Genomic DNA, 15,156 nt, shown 5'->3' on the forward strand with positions numbered 1-15,156 from the left:
TCCTAAGCATGCTGTTAGGCAAGTGCCACAGAGGTGATGGTCTGTCAGCTGTCTGGCTCTTACTGGGTAAAAGCTCTCTGTACACTGCCTTTCTTCATGCTGCTCTTGAATGATCATCTCCACTTACCCCTTGCAAGTCTAATGCAGTCCAACATAATTTTTTATAAATTAGAAATATAAGAACTATATATTTTCCATAATTTATATTATAATAATATATATGTTTATATAAAATAAATATTCACGCTAATACTATATATTAAAATATAAATTAGAAAAAAATTAGCAAATTAATTTGTCATTTAGTCAGACATTAAATGTGTTTCTTATCAAGCAATCAAGCACAAGGCAACAACAACATAAGCTAATAAAGTAGTCCATCAGGAACATGCTAACAGAGGAAGAAGATTCTACAAACTTAAAGAAAAAGAACAATTATGACATTTCAGTAGACTAAGAAATTGTCATATATTACTGGTGCGATAATGTGTACCTGAAACAAAACCTCCTATCTGTTACAGGTTTATGCACTAAAAGCTGTGTGAACAGGCTGTTGTAAAGGGAAGCATTTTCCCTATTTTCTACAGGTAGCTGTTTATTTGGTTTGGTATTTTAGCCCAGCTCCCAGAGGGGAAGAAAAATGAAATTATTTCATCCACATAGTGAAATCTTACAAGAGTCCTGATATCATGCTGTGAAAATGAAAGTTTTAGACATGGAAGGCAGTGAGGAGGAATTTTTTTCTCAGACTTCCTGGTGCTTCCAGGTCAGTGCCAAAAAATATACCATCTCTCAGGTTCAGGCTGGTGACTTCACACAGAGAATTTCCCTGAGAATCAGAAAAGAAGTGCCAGAATAAAATGGAAGATACTGAGATATAGATAGATAGATAGATAGATAGATAGATAGATAGATAGATATACCCCATTGTCTCCATGCGTAAGTTTACAACACTTCTCTGGAGGCAAGGGGTGGACAGGGAGAGGGGAGGAGGGCACAAGCAAACCAGGGAAAAATAAAAAAGAAGGAGAAACAGATCCAGACCACCAGAATCTATTTTCAACCATATGTGCAGTAACAGGTCTGGCTGAAACACGTGTAGGAAAACCTGCTGCAGAAATCATATCATGTTCAGGGTTAGATGTCAAGTTTTCTTAGCCAGGGATTAAAAAATGTTTGTTTCCAAATAAGTTTATCCTGCACACTGTCAGGAAATAGTTTAACGACAGCTGTCACTCAGCCCTGTTTCTTTTGCCATGAAGTAAACAGTAGCACTACTGGGAACACTGAGAGTGGCCACTGGTTTCTGTGTTATCTGCTGGAACTTGTTCCTGGTGCTTACCCAGCTCTACCTGATTGACTGCAAGCTTGAATAAGAGCTAGCACTAAGAATAGCTCTAATCACTGCTCAAACATTTCCCTCTGCAGGCAAACCAACACTGATACAGTTGGTATGATTCTACTTCAAACTTCGATAAATGTCCTCTGTTTTTGGGGTACTTACAATGTTTTTATTTGGTTGCATGGTAAAGCAGAAAATCTGTGCAGTTACCTGTGGAAATAGCATGCTGAACACACTATGCAAAATAGCTTTGCCATAATTGTAAAGCTTGAAAAAACATGGATCATCCTCTGCTTCACCAAAAGATGGGAATGTGTATTTTGACTGGTAGGTCGATTTATATTGTTTTGTATTGACAGTGCTGTCTAGAGGTGGAAGAGAGAGAAAGAGGGATGGAAGTATATATATGGAGAAGACTTACACTGAACAACGTACAATGCAAACTAAAAGAAACCTGCGAAAACAACAGTGTCTTAAGGAAGGAAAAGGAATCTGAGCCAAAATGTGACTGCTCAATGGGAGAGACTGAAGCAATCAGTGCTTCTTTTTTGCTTGCAGAGGGCCTCTGTCACCTGCCTGTGAAAACACAAACAAAGCAGATTAATAGGCAGACAGTGTGCAGAACTGACTGTGGCTGAACCTTAAAAATATGTCAGTGAGATAACCGACAAGTTCATGCTTTGATAGCACAACAGTGTTACCCCGAAGCTCTGGGCTGTCTGGCTGCACCAGGACAGAGAGGAGCAGGGAGGTCTCCCCATGGTTCCTTGTGCCCCGCAGCCAGGAAGGTTTCGTTTGCTCACAGTTTCCTCACACCACATTCCAAACAGAGACATGGGATTTTCCCCTCTGCACGGCCAAGAATCACACTACTGATTACAGGACTAAGGCAAGCCCAGGGCTGAGGCACTCCCCAGCCACCACTCATGTGCCTCACAGAGCAGAAACACAGACTCTGGGGCAGGCATGTGCTCTGCTGAACTGAAGCCTGAGCTGATGGCCCAGGAATGGTGGTACAAGAAATGTTTCTTACATCCAAAGGTTCCAGACGTGGCTAGAAATGACCCAAAAAAAAGCTGGTGTAACAGAAGTGCAAAGGGTCTTTTTTTGTGATCATCTCCAGGCTTTCTACCTCAAATACTCCTGAAAAATTTGCCCTTCCAGTTATCTGAAGTGGAATTTAATATTCATACAAGTGGTATTTTGTTAAGAAAAAAGCCACCCATAACATTCTATAATTAATATTGACATTTTTCATATTTTGTCTTGGTTTCATTAAGCCTGCTTTATTTCTTCATCAAAAATACCATTTCACATTTTGTCTTTCATTCTGCATTTTAACTTCACCAGGAATAATCAACAGCAAGTGTCAGTAATTCTGCCTTTTCTTCTGGGACCCCACCTCCCCTGCTTTTCTTTAGGTTATACTCCAATAGTGATAAAAATAATTTCATCCCTTGTTTAATAAACTTATGTATTACAGATACAAAACTAGCCACCACGGAGAAGTGTTATTATGTCAAAATTTTAATTGAAGCCTTTGAGAATTTTGAGTGAGTACTTAACAATGTCTTGCAAGAAAGCTATAAAAGTTTGATACAGTCTTTAATTTTGAACTCTTTTTTTTTCCCCCAAATAAGCTTTGTTTGTGTTTTTATATATTTAGGTGTTTTTAATGTATAAAAGAACAATGTATAAAAGAACAAATGTCAGGATTAGCAATAGTAAAGTATACCTTGACATTTTCAAGGCTTTTGACATCCAGAACACTTGCAAACAATTTGAAAATGAGGACGGGCTGAGTGACCCATAGGGTAGGCTGAGGAACTTTAAGGAATGCTCAGGAAAAATTCACAGCCTGGCTGGCAACAAGTCAGGTGTGACGTTTCTCAGAGGAGAAGGAGGCTCCTGGAACTAAGCACCTCCCCAGTGCCCTGGGCAGTGGGACACAGTGCACCCTCAGCAAGTCTGGGGAGGGCAGCAGCGGGTGCTGGCAGTGCCCCACAGCATGCAGGCTGGCTGGGCTGCACTGGCAGACTGAGGGAAGGGGTGATCCCCCTGCTCAGTGCTCCTGAAACTCCCAGCAGAGTACTGTTCCTCCTGTAATCACCCAGGCATTAATAGAGCTCATCAAAACATGAGCAGTTTTGAAGAAGTAAAATACTGAGGGTTCAAGCTGAGTTCTCAAACCAAGCTCAAGAGTAACTTTGGACACTAACCAACTAAGAAAAAATGACTGAAGAGTCAAATGAGAAAAAATGAGGCAGGATTATTTTTTATAGTACCTCCCTCGCCTCTATCTGTTTTGCAGTTTTTCAGTCTGTGTGTAAATCCTCTTGCAGTAACAAAAATGATGTGATAACGAGGTAGTATTAACCTCTTGATAAGCTGAATGTCGGAGGTGAGAACACACCTTGGAAATATCAGGCAGATGATACCAGCGATGTGGATGGAGAAGGAAATGCTGTCAGCAAAGCTTCATGTTTTGATCCACTGAGTGCACGTACAACATAGGCTCCTGCTCTTATCTTGAGGAAGCTTTTTCTTCCTATGTCTCTCACTTGTTCAAGAGGTGAAAGTAAGCTGGTCTGCCTGAAAACAAGAAGAAAAGGATAGCAGTCCAAGTTTTCTGGTGGCAACAAACCCTCTAGTCTAGCCATGTTCTGCAGTGCCCCTCTTGCAGTTTGTTCCCCCAAAGGCCTTTCCTGAGGCTCCTGTGCTCCCCTCCTCCTGCATGCCAGACCAGTGCTCCTCCTCTGTGTTCACATCAGCAGCAGAGCCAGCTCACACATTCCTGCTGAGCTGCCCATTCCTGCGCTTCACATGTATAAGGCCACCTGACAGATCAGATGCGTGAAATGATGGGGGCTCTTCAAAACCTTGTCTGGAAATCCTAATTCCGCCAATGTACTTGATGAATGCACTCATTTCTATTTAATTACACTTTGAACAAATAAGATCAAGGGTATGTAATACTAGTTTTATCAGACTCATACAGCTCTGAAAAATTATCTTTGATTATCACGGAAATAATTTCTTCTACAAAAGTACACAGAATAATATTTCACAGTCTGTTCTCCATGTACACTGGTGTGCTGCTTTCTTTCAAAGAGTTAAAAAAGAAGAATTATATCATGCAGCATAGGATAAGATGTTTCAGTTGAATAATCTTTTTGGCAAAAATGCAGATTTGGGTACAACTATAACTGTTTGCAGACAGGGACATGATTAGTTGATTAGCTTCAACTGAAACAGCCCTAAGAGAGGGAAAATGTCAATAAATGTTTTGATTTTTCATTTTAAAAATAACTTTGATTAGAAATGTTTCTGGATATAACACTGAATTTAAAAAAATGCAAACAAAAAACTCCTAAGGTAATAATATTTTTACGTCTTTGTCAGTTCAACAAAATAAGAATATATGCTTAATTTTAATCACAGACAAGATTTAAAATGAGAGTTCATCCACAGACTAAAATGACTCCTAGAAAACCAGTTGCAAGGCGACACACTAGAGAAATCTCCCACAGCCTCAAGAACATCAGTTGCTTGAGATTTAAGCCTGCTTATATATTGAACCGTAAACTCTTATGAGTCTACTGCCAGCATTAAACAAAACTTGAGACAGAGCTACACTTCTGGTTAAGTAATCTCCCAGTTCAATACAGTCAGCTTCCATCTGGCTGCTGGGTATCTTAAAAGAAAACAGCTTGAGATTTGGCCTTGCACAACAGGACTGAAATTTAAATAGCAGCTCCCTTTGGTGCTACTATTATATTCTATTAGGTTATGTGAATGTTTGCTCAGGAAATTAAACGTTATTATCTTTTTCTTCTCATGCAGACCAATTAGCAGTGGAGAACATTTAAAGAATTAATACTGAGTTATTTGCTTGCTCCTGAAGGAATGCTGAGTCACCTGTGGGGTTTTTGACTATCCCTTATTAGAAGCAATTATTTTAGTTTAAAAAAATGGATAAATAGATAATAAACTTCCAGGAGAACATTTTTCCAATGGAAAATATCTATTTATGTATGTCCAGATGTTTTGAATAGGGATTGCAAAGAAAATTCAGGAGACGGCTGCCAGCAAATTCCCTGGACCCCCCAGACACCTGCCTGTGAGGCTGCTGAGAGTCCTGCCCTCTGGGACTGATATATCTGCACTATATACCCTCAATATGGGAAACTGATTTTCCTAAGAAGCAAGATCACATTTTAACAGCTTTGCTTAATAGAGTGTTTCTCAGGCCACAACATACTTGTGATACAGTGGATCACTCTGACACTCTTCTCTGTGCCAAAAAGGTGGGTCCGGAGCATGGCTCGTACAGCTCACCCCACCAGGACACAGCTTTCAGCCAAAGCCACTTCACAGAGCAGCTGCCGGGTTTATCCTCATATGCTGCCTGCCTTTAGCACCTTCATTATCTTATCAGTTTCAGCATCATATAGTTATCTAAAGGCACCTGTGAGAAAGAGACAGTCTTGGGAAAAGGGCATTATCCCTCCTTTCAGGTCTGACCTCAAGACTTTTTCCCAAGCCTCAACATTTGTTATGACACCAGTTTCAAACCTTTGCAATAACTCACTGTGATCGAGGAGGCAGAAGCCAGAGCTCACACTCTTCCCAGGGCCAGGAGGCTGGAAAGCCCTGCAAATCACCCTGCCATGTTCTCCACGTGGCAAAGGGCTTTCAAAACTCAGTGGGCCAGCATGTGTTGCTACGAAAAAGTAGAGGCCAGTTCTGCTGTGTGTGTGCAGGATGTGAACACTGCCACCGAGGGACACTCTGGAAGGGCACACAGGTGCACTGTGTGAGGTTGGGACAGCATCCGTGCCTAAGGGTGAATCCTGCACACACAGACACACCCAGGGGGAACTGGAAGTAATTTCTTCATCCCTCCACCGGGTCTTGCAGTGTCCCTGCCTGTTGTGTCGCTGTCTTGCATGATTATGGATGCTAGCACATGCTGCGAAATGTCAGAACTAAAGGAGGAAGTAGGCAGCCTCCAGCTTTACAAGAGAGGAAACAGACTCACTGAGCTCCTTTGGGGAAGGTCACACACAGAGAAATACACTGTAGACAATAAAAGCAAAACAGGTCCAAGGAGCATATCCAGATTAAAGAGAGCAGTACACAAGAACTAGGATGATATTTGTATGACATTAACATGGATTTGATTCCATATTGATATGGCATCATAGTGATGTCACCATCTCACATCACTACATAAAGTGAGAAAGTGTTTTTCATAATATTTATGCTAATCATTTGGCCATTGAACAATAAGTGTGTTGTGAGCTTCCTACAAACACTCTGCAGTAAACACGGGCAGCAAATACTGCCAGCAAATACTATTTCTTGGAAAACAGAGAATAATGGGTTACATGAAAGACACAGGCCAACATCACGCCTTCAGCTGCCCTACAAAGGCAAAGTAACCTGGCAAGCTCCTGCATTTCAGCAACTGTAGAGCAAAAAAGGAATTTTTATTCCAATGTTACTTCTGGTAGAGCACAACATAAATGCTATAACCCAGGTTCTAGCCCTATTAATATTCCTGTTCATGTTTTTTTTTTTTACATACAAAGTGCTAAGAAATAGTCTGTAAGGCATGTTTTCCATTGCCTGCAACAAAGATAAACAAATCCTGCCACAATCCTCCACTCCAGGCTTGTGGTACTTGGGATGCTAATGGTTTCCCAGAAGCCTTTTCTGCTGACCTTCAGACTTCTAGAAAGAACTTCTAGAAAAAGTGCTTTGACCCCTGTTGGTGTTGCTTGATCACAGACAGACCCAAACTTTTACGCACCTCAGTCTCCAATTGCTCTTTAAATGTCCCATAAAATTCCAAAGAAAAGTAAACCTCACTTGAAAGTACCCATCAGACCCTCAGACAAAAAAATATTCTTTTCACTTTGTACATTCTCTCTAATATTTCCCAAAGCCTATACTGACTCAGTCTTAAAGTGGTTTTTAATGTTACACCACACTATTTTTTTTGAGACTTTTAACCTCCTCCTCCCTTGAAGGAATAAAATTTCCATTTCAGGTTTATGTCTTTGCTTTGATAGATAGCATGCAAGCAAGTAGTTCATGATGACACACTGGCCACACACTTGCTACCAGATAAACTGATTTTTCATTAAGGATTTTTAACTGCTTAGAACTTTGTCCAGCAAAAGCCATGGCAAACTGGAGGGAAATCTTATTCCTCATATGTGATGCCAACATTATGCAACTATTAGAGAAGAAAGACATTGATATTTTACTTAATCTTATGGACTCCTGGCAACTTTTGACTTTGAAGTATGACAAAAGACTTGGTATAAAACCAGTGTAATTGATTCTCCACAGGGAATATGAGGGAGCATATGGTCTCCTGTCTGTAAAACTGTTTTTGCTATATACACAGAATACACTATATACACCATAGTGTAGTCTCTGGTACTGGTACTACAATTGCCCCAACACTGCCCTAGATCATTAGTCCAATGTGTCTTCCCTAAATGTCAGGGCAACAGCAAATACTCTTCCCCTCCTGCTGATTGCAATTATGTCTTTACACAAAAGCATAGAAGGGGAATTTCAATTCAGTGTTTATAAAGGCCCTGTTATATAGGTGTAGACAACAAACTGTGACTTATTGCTCCTTTCTCTCTCTTTTTAAAAACAACTTTCTAACAGCTTTTTATGACAAGTTTGAAAAACCATACTTAAAATTATGCCTGAGCACCATATTCACAGCACGTTCTGAGGACATATACTGCCAGATGACATTATGAGAGTGAGCATCCTTTTTACCATATGCAAACCCAGTGCTTCAGCCAAGGGTGGCTATTGCTAGTAACCAACAGACCTCATTTGTAATTTGTTGCCTCTGTTTCCACTGCTCATTTCTAGCAGTAACTGAATTTTGAGTCAGTCAGTCAATGCCTGTGAAAGAATCAATCATTGAATATGTTCATATGTCATAACTAAAATATGCTGGTAGTCTGAAATTGTTCACATGTGGGGATAAACTGCTTCACAGGTAGCAGGAATAGCATGGCAATGTTTATCCAAAAATTTTAAACACAGTCTACTGTGACCAAAACATAATTTTTTAGGTGAGGTTTTACAAAGAGTGCTTTAGAATGAGAACACAAAACCTCTTCCTTGGAGAGTATTTTCTGGTTTCATTTTAAGACTGAAACCAGTGGCTGTGAGAATCACAGTTGTCCAGGAGAATGGATATATCTGTTACAGTTGTCCAGTTCACAAACCAGCTTACAGGCAGCTCTCTGGAAAATAACATATCTCCCCACAAATGAGCAAAAAAATAGCCATTCTCCTTGAAACATTTGGTGGAGAAAATTTTCATGCCCTAAACTGGTGTAGATTGCCTTAGCATGGAAATGCAGGGTGGCAGCTTGCACTATTTGGCAAGATGGTTCAAGCGGTGCATTATCACATGTTAGCTATAGAGACCTGCCCCGATCTGAGAGATCTGAGTATCCCCATCATGATCTACCCTGAAGAAATCGAGCTAGGCATTCCTGTTTTAATGTTTTCAATGTGAAAAGAAAATCAGGTGAGATGAGGTTTTGGGGTTTATTTTTTTTCAGAAGTGAAAGTTTTCTGTGGAATTTCCCAGGGGTTTTTGTTTGGTTGGGGTTTTTTGGTGGGTGGCGGGGCATATTTGGGGAGAGATTATTTCCAGAGAAAGTTTCCCTGCTTTGCTAACAAATTGTATCCAGTAATGTGCAATCTCACCACAGAGGTATCAGCTTTAGAAAAGAATGTGTGAGGATATCATGGTGCTCAGCCATTTTAAGACTTCCATTATTACAAAGACATCCTAGTTATAAAAATGCAGGTGCAGACACAGCCTCATATTTGCAACAGAGCCCACATCTAAAGGCAAAGCTCAGCCAAGAAACACAAATACAAAAACAACCTGCATAATTTCAAATAATTCTACATTAAAGATCTGGTCTTATTTGCACCAGCATGAGTACACTGAAATCATATGTCAAGTGAGGAGATGCCGAGCCAGAGCAAAAGAATCCTTATGCCTTACAATAAATTATGTTATTGTGTTTAAATACTGTACCCTTCTGGTAGGCAATACACAAACAGAGTCAATTTTATGTGGGAGCGGCTGCTATTATAAGCTCTGATATATAGCAATCAGAGACTAACAGAGTCAGCTGACAGGCAGAACAGGTTTCAGTATGTTATTCCAGACCTTTCTACCACAAAATCAGCTGTCTGAAATGAGAGAAAAATACAAAGAAACCAAGTTCTATTGAGCGATGTCAGCTGTCAATCCTGACACAAAACATGATCTCTGCATTATCTTTTGGAGCTTTTGCCAAAAGCCTGCAGACCCTACAGTCCTTCCAAAAGAGCATGCAAGAATACATTTACCAAGTTTTAAGAATCTGCAGGATAAGGCTTCAGATTTCACCCAGAAAGATAGGATTTAATGTGGGTGCCCATCCGTGCTGAATACAGGTCACGTAGAGCAACACAGAGATTAGCAACCCATCAGCTAGGCTATAATCTTGAGCAATCCCTGATTACAGAATACTTTGAAGATTTGGTACATCTTATTTTGCCATAGAGTGTTGCCCAAAGCTCCCAGTCATTTGGGCATAAAACCCTTGATCCACAGAATGTGGATTGAAAGCATATTCCCATGGACATAGTGGCCCAGGACAGGGGAAACAATGCAATCTGAGCAGTGCTCCTGGCTGCTAATTTCTCATCGTGAGGATGGCCAAGTATCCACACTTGTGCTTGGGTTTGGATTGGAGATGTTTGCAACACAAACTGGCAGATGCAGGCCAGCTCCGCCCATGCTCCCAGCCTGAACAGGGTAATGTAACCGTGTCACCATCACACCAAGCCCAAGGTAATACATCCTGTCATTGCACTCCGTCTCTCTCAGCAGGCTTAATTACTTCAGCCTCAAGTACCACCCTGAAGTGGTCTGTGCTGGGTTCCTGTAGTAATCAGTAGACACAAGCATCCATCACTTCCCAAACTCCATTTCTGCTGGTCCTCTTATGGCCACACTTCATACTCACTCTGCATTTCCTGACCAGACAGCTAACACCAGCTTAGCATTCATCCCACAAGGCCTGTGTCCTCTATACAATTCATTCCAGCTCTCCTAGGCAGATCACCAGGCTACCTGGCAAAGCATCTGGGGAAGCTAGTTCCTGGGACAATGTGGACACACAGCAAAGGGAGAGCACTGCTGGTGACTGCCTCCCTCCCATGAGCTCTGAGGCATCTGATGAAGTCTTTGCTTCCCACTGACCCCGGGCCCATGACCTCTCTGTAGGCAGCTGGCAAAATGGAGAGAGGAACCAGGACATGTCAGCATGCAGAGCAACCTCTGAAGCATGGCAGTGCAAGGAAGATTAAATGTGTGAGGAAGAAGCTTTCCACTGGCAAAAGGGAAGGGGGAATTCCCCAAGGCATCTTTGCTTAGTCTTCAGCATAAGGCAGCAAGCAACAGGCTCAAGTGTTTTCCATTTCAGGATGTGTTTTACTTGCCTTCATTGCCATTTAGTTAACAATAAATCAGAGGTTAACTTTTTATGTGGCTTGAAGGAATAGGAAATTTAGTCTTCTTCCTACATGAGCTTTATGTAATCAAATATTTGTAGTATTTGAAAGAAAGCCAAGGTAGCACACATATTCAGAGCCTGCTGTGCACAGCACATCAGCCTCATTCAAGGAGAAGCTAGAATGCAATAGTGCTATCCATGCTTTTCCTTTTTTCCAGATTTATAGAACAGAAGACTATTAAACCACACCCAAAGATCTAGAATGCTCATTTATAAAACACTAACCATAAAATTTCATTTAATTATCCTGTATTGAACTCGACAACATGCATCTGATTAAAACATAACTTTTCTAGCTGAAGCTTACCTCCTGTGAAAATGAACTGTCTTGTTTTGAAGGAATGAAACTGTCCGTTCTCCTCTTCCTCATTTACTCTATTGCCATTTGCTTTCCACAAAAAAACCATGCAATGTACAGGCAATTAAATATTAATTGTAGCTACTTAAAAAATTTATATCAAGTACTACTCAGCCCTCTTGTGCTAAATAGATTGCCTAAGTTTAGGCTGGTCACTGACAGACTGTCCTTTCAGCCCTCCAATGGCTTTTGTAGCCATTGTCATCATTGTCTTCAAATTTGTTCTGCATTTTAGGTGGACTGTGGAGGTGCATACTGTATTGAAGCGTCAGTGCCCTTTCTCCCTTCCCTCCTTGTCTTTACTGCACTCCTGATTACAGCATCAGCCCCTCTTAGCCCACAACTGTGGTGACAGGGTATGGAAAGGGAGAGACTGGCTCCTACAACTTTTACAGACTTAACACTTTGGACTTCTCATTCAAGGTACATCCTTCGTTGCCTGGTTTGTCCTAGCAAACTGTCTGTATTCAGGCCTGCTGTGCTGAGACATCCTGACTCCTCTCTCCAGCTCTAATGTCCTCATCATTGATTAAAACCCTGCCAGACTTCATAACATAAAATCACAGTTATTTACAACATCAGAATATTTGCGCCTAGATCACTGACGAAAACACAGAATAGTTTAAGGTTTCATGATAATCTAGGACATGGTAGAAATAATTGCATTTGGTGAGGTCTCCCTTTTTGGGACAACTTTTATTTCATGTCACACTTGTTTTTATTCTGTGTTAATTTTAAGTTAGAATGTTATACAGCACTAATACTGTTACTGTTTTTGTATGCATTTTAATGAAACAGTCAAATTAGGTTTTCTTTCTACCAAATAATGGAGAATAATTCCTTTCTTCCAAAATTATACTGAATTTCATTAAATACATTCCCTATACTTTAATCTCTTAATCACTGAATCCCCATATTTCTTCTTTTCTTTCTTTGCAAGGGATGGCAAGACAATAGACTAATAACTTACACAGGACATTACACTTGTCTTTTTCAAACGTCAGTCCTCCCTCAGACTTCCAGTATATACTTGCTCAATTTTTACTCAGAGATGCATGACTTCTTCACAACTATAGAGAGTACTTTTCACCAGTCAAGCAAAGCCCATCCAAGCCAATTTTTCTTGTCCTAATTTATCCAGAACAGCTTATTTAAAACAAAGGAAAGAGGAATAATTTTCCAACACACGTTCTTCAGATATCCTCATGCCTATAAATTTTAAGGCAGTTTTCTACCTCTTCATGACCCGAATACATCATCCTGATTCTTTCCAAACAAAACAAAAACACCAAAAGCACAACACACAAGAGACAAGGAAAAATCATGCATGATTTCCATATTTTCTTCATAGATGCTGACTCTTCAGCACCTTGTAAAGTGAGCAAACTAATAAAGGGAAAAAACTCCACTGTGACAACAAATTATGATTCTCTTTCAGTTGAAACAGAGACTCCACTGTGGTTAATTGAGCTGTGAAAATGAGAAGTGAATACAAACAAGTTCTCAAAAATTCAATCTCAAGTTTGGATTTACTATATACACTCCTTTTATTACCCTCTCTTTGCATGTCCATGGTTCTCACAGGGAGACATGCTCCTAATGGACCACAATTATTTATGCAGTTGAAAGTAGCAGTATGAAGAAATCATGATGCAAGTACTGTGAAGACATCCCATCTCCTTCCTCACCTATAATCCCAAAGTAGGGAGTCTAATGGTAGTTGGGTCTTGAAACAGTCAACAGGTCTGTCAGAAAAGACTTTCCTTCATCGTTCAAATGTACAAACATCAAAGAAACACAGAAAAAAGCATTCCTTGGTATGACTGTGCAAACCTTCATTCCTGAGCAAGCTTTTAGGTCAATCCAACCAAGAAAGAATATAAGGGGTTTGTTTGCATAAATTCTTGAGGAAAACAAACTTTGAACTCAGCACATAGTTCATTGGAAAAATATCTTTTCCACAGGTAAATGGGAGTAGTTCTTTACTAAAGCTACAAACTGAAAGCTGCTACAAAGTTGGGATGAAATTAGGACTTGTGGCTGGCATCAGCATTGTCCCAAGCCAAGTGTCTTCAACAGAAGAGAGGCTCTCTGAGGGCAATATTTAGATTCATTTTCTGTTCATTGTGTTACTAACCACAGACAAAGGTAAAACTGTAAGAAAGTTTAGGTCTAGTGTATCATGTTAAGCAAAGATGTTACTACAGCTACCCAGGTACCTCACCCACTACTGGAACCACACAATTATTACATCCAAAACATTTTAAGCATTGCATGGTAAAAACATGCAAGGAAAGAATTATAGAAGTTGACATTAATCCATATTGGGTTTTTTATTGCATGTATGGAGTAAGGTTTACTAATATTTAGGCCATAATCAGTTGCACTACTTCTGAAAAATCTGCAGTTAGTACCAGTACTTTTCTGTGAGATGCAATTCCTATGCAAAAAGCTATCTAGTACAATACACAGCACCAGACAATTTTTTTGTTGATCCAATAAGCCAGATAAGGATCTGAACACACCTTCACAGATGCAATTACTTCATGAGACAAGAGCAGATTAATTTTAAAACTCACTCTACCTGTACTATCTCAGGAGACCAAGCTCCATACAGGCCACTCCTCTGCCAATCCCCAAACAAAACAGTTTCGTGTTCTTTAATGCTCCCGTCCTCTGCACTGAGGGTGCATGCAGCCTCTGCCAGCTGTTCACAGCCACGCAAGGGTTGGTCTACAAGGACAGCCCGTGCTCTGCCCCCACGGGTCTGCTACACCACTGCAGCCCTTTTTTAACCCAGGAAACCCCAGCAGCACCACCCCAGGTGGTGGCAGCCCCTGGCATCCAGAGCACAATCTGGGGAGCCTCCCTGACATCAGCAGCCCGACAGGAGGCCTTTCACCCTGCGCAGTACTTCCATATCAACAGCTCCCACTACAGTCATGGACATGGAAGCCCCATATAGGCACCTCTGGTCTCTATATAGACCATCATCTGTAATCACATCTCTAAACCAAACCACAGCCACATGTTGCTGAATTGGTGCGAACTCACTTTTGTGGACACAAACCTATTCCAAAGCATCTAGAGGGGGAACTTTTTCCCCAAACACCTTGCCAGGTCAGGCACGATCCCAGGGGAGCAAACAGGCAGCACAGACTGTGTTAACCACACTTTCTAATGCAATGACAAGGATGTTGGTCTGTTGCAGACCGGTCTGGCTGTCAGGTGCTCTGAAGCACACAGGTTAGTGCACACAAATAGTGAACTCCTGCCACTCCCCAAACTGCTGTGAAACCACAGCCTTGCTCCTTACTGCAGATCCACAACTTCTAAAGCCAATGTTCCTCCTGATTCCTCACATTCCTCTACTGAGATCAACATTTCAATGAGAGTCAATGCAGAAAGAATTTTTACCATTAATGGTAAATTTTGCACACCATGTAGTCTAACAGTTATGTGTAACATCTCTAAATTGTCATTTGAAAATATGAAAGGACAGAAATTTACTGCCGTTCTTCCAATGGCTAGATTAATTCTACTTTTTTTGACAGCAAAAATTTGTGAAAGGGGAAAAAAAAGGACAGGTGCTGAAAAAAACTGCTTACAGGTGGCTGCTCTTATTCTCCACCCCAAAATGGGAAAAAAATAGGAAAGTAAAAAGAAACCTCACCCCACTCCTCTTTATCTAGTGAGGATCTATCAAGCTGTAGCCCTGTATTTAGTACTGGTTTCACCTCTCCTCAGTCACTAGCTCTCACTATCGATACACAGTTTCTCTTCCTTCTCTGTACATTGGCCTCCAGATTAAAAGATTCTTTACAAGTTTT

General features: G+C 40.7%; 1 long non-coding RNA gene across 3 annotated transcripts in view; it reads right to left on the minus strand.

Annotated features, from left to right (window-relative positions):
• Positions 1-449: 449 nt before the first annotated feature.
• LOC116438579 overlaps positions 450-15,156 on the minus strand; it is a 55,494-nt gene continuing 40,787 nt past the window's right edge. For all 3 annotated transcript variants that reach the window (XR_004237824.1, XR_004237823.1, XR_004237825.1), the window contains 2 exons: positions 3,756-3,934; positions 450-1,918 (listed from right to left, as the gene is read on the minus strand). This is a non-coding gene — a long non-coding RNA (uncharacterized LOC116438579). The remainder of the gene's footprint in view (positions 1,919-3,755; positions 3,935-15,156) is intronic.

Source organism: Corvus moneduloides, chromosome Z, assembly GCF_009650955.1.
Source record: "Corvus moneduloides isolate bCorMon1 chromosome Z, bCorMon1.pri, whole genome shotgun sequence".
Lineage (NCBI taxonomy): Eukaryota > Metazoa > Chordata > Aves > Passeriformes > Corvidae > Corvus > Corvus moneduloides.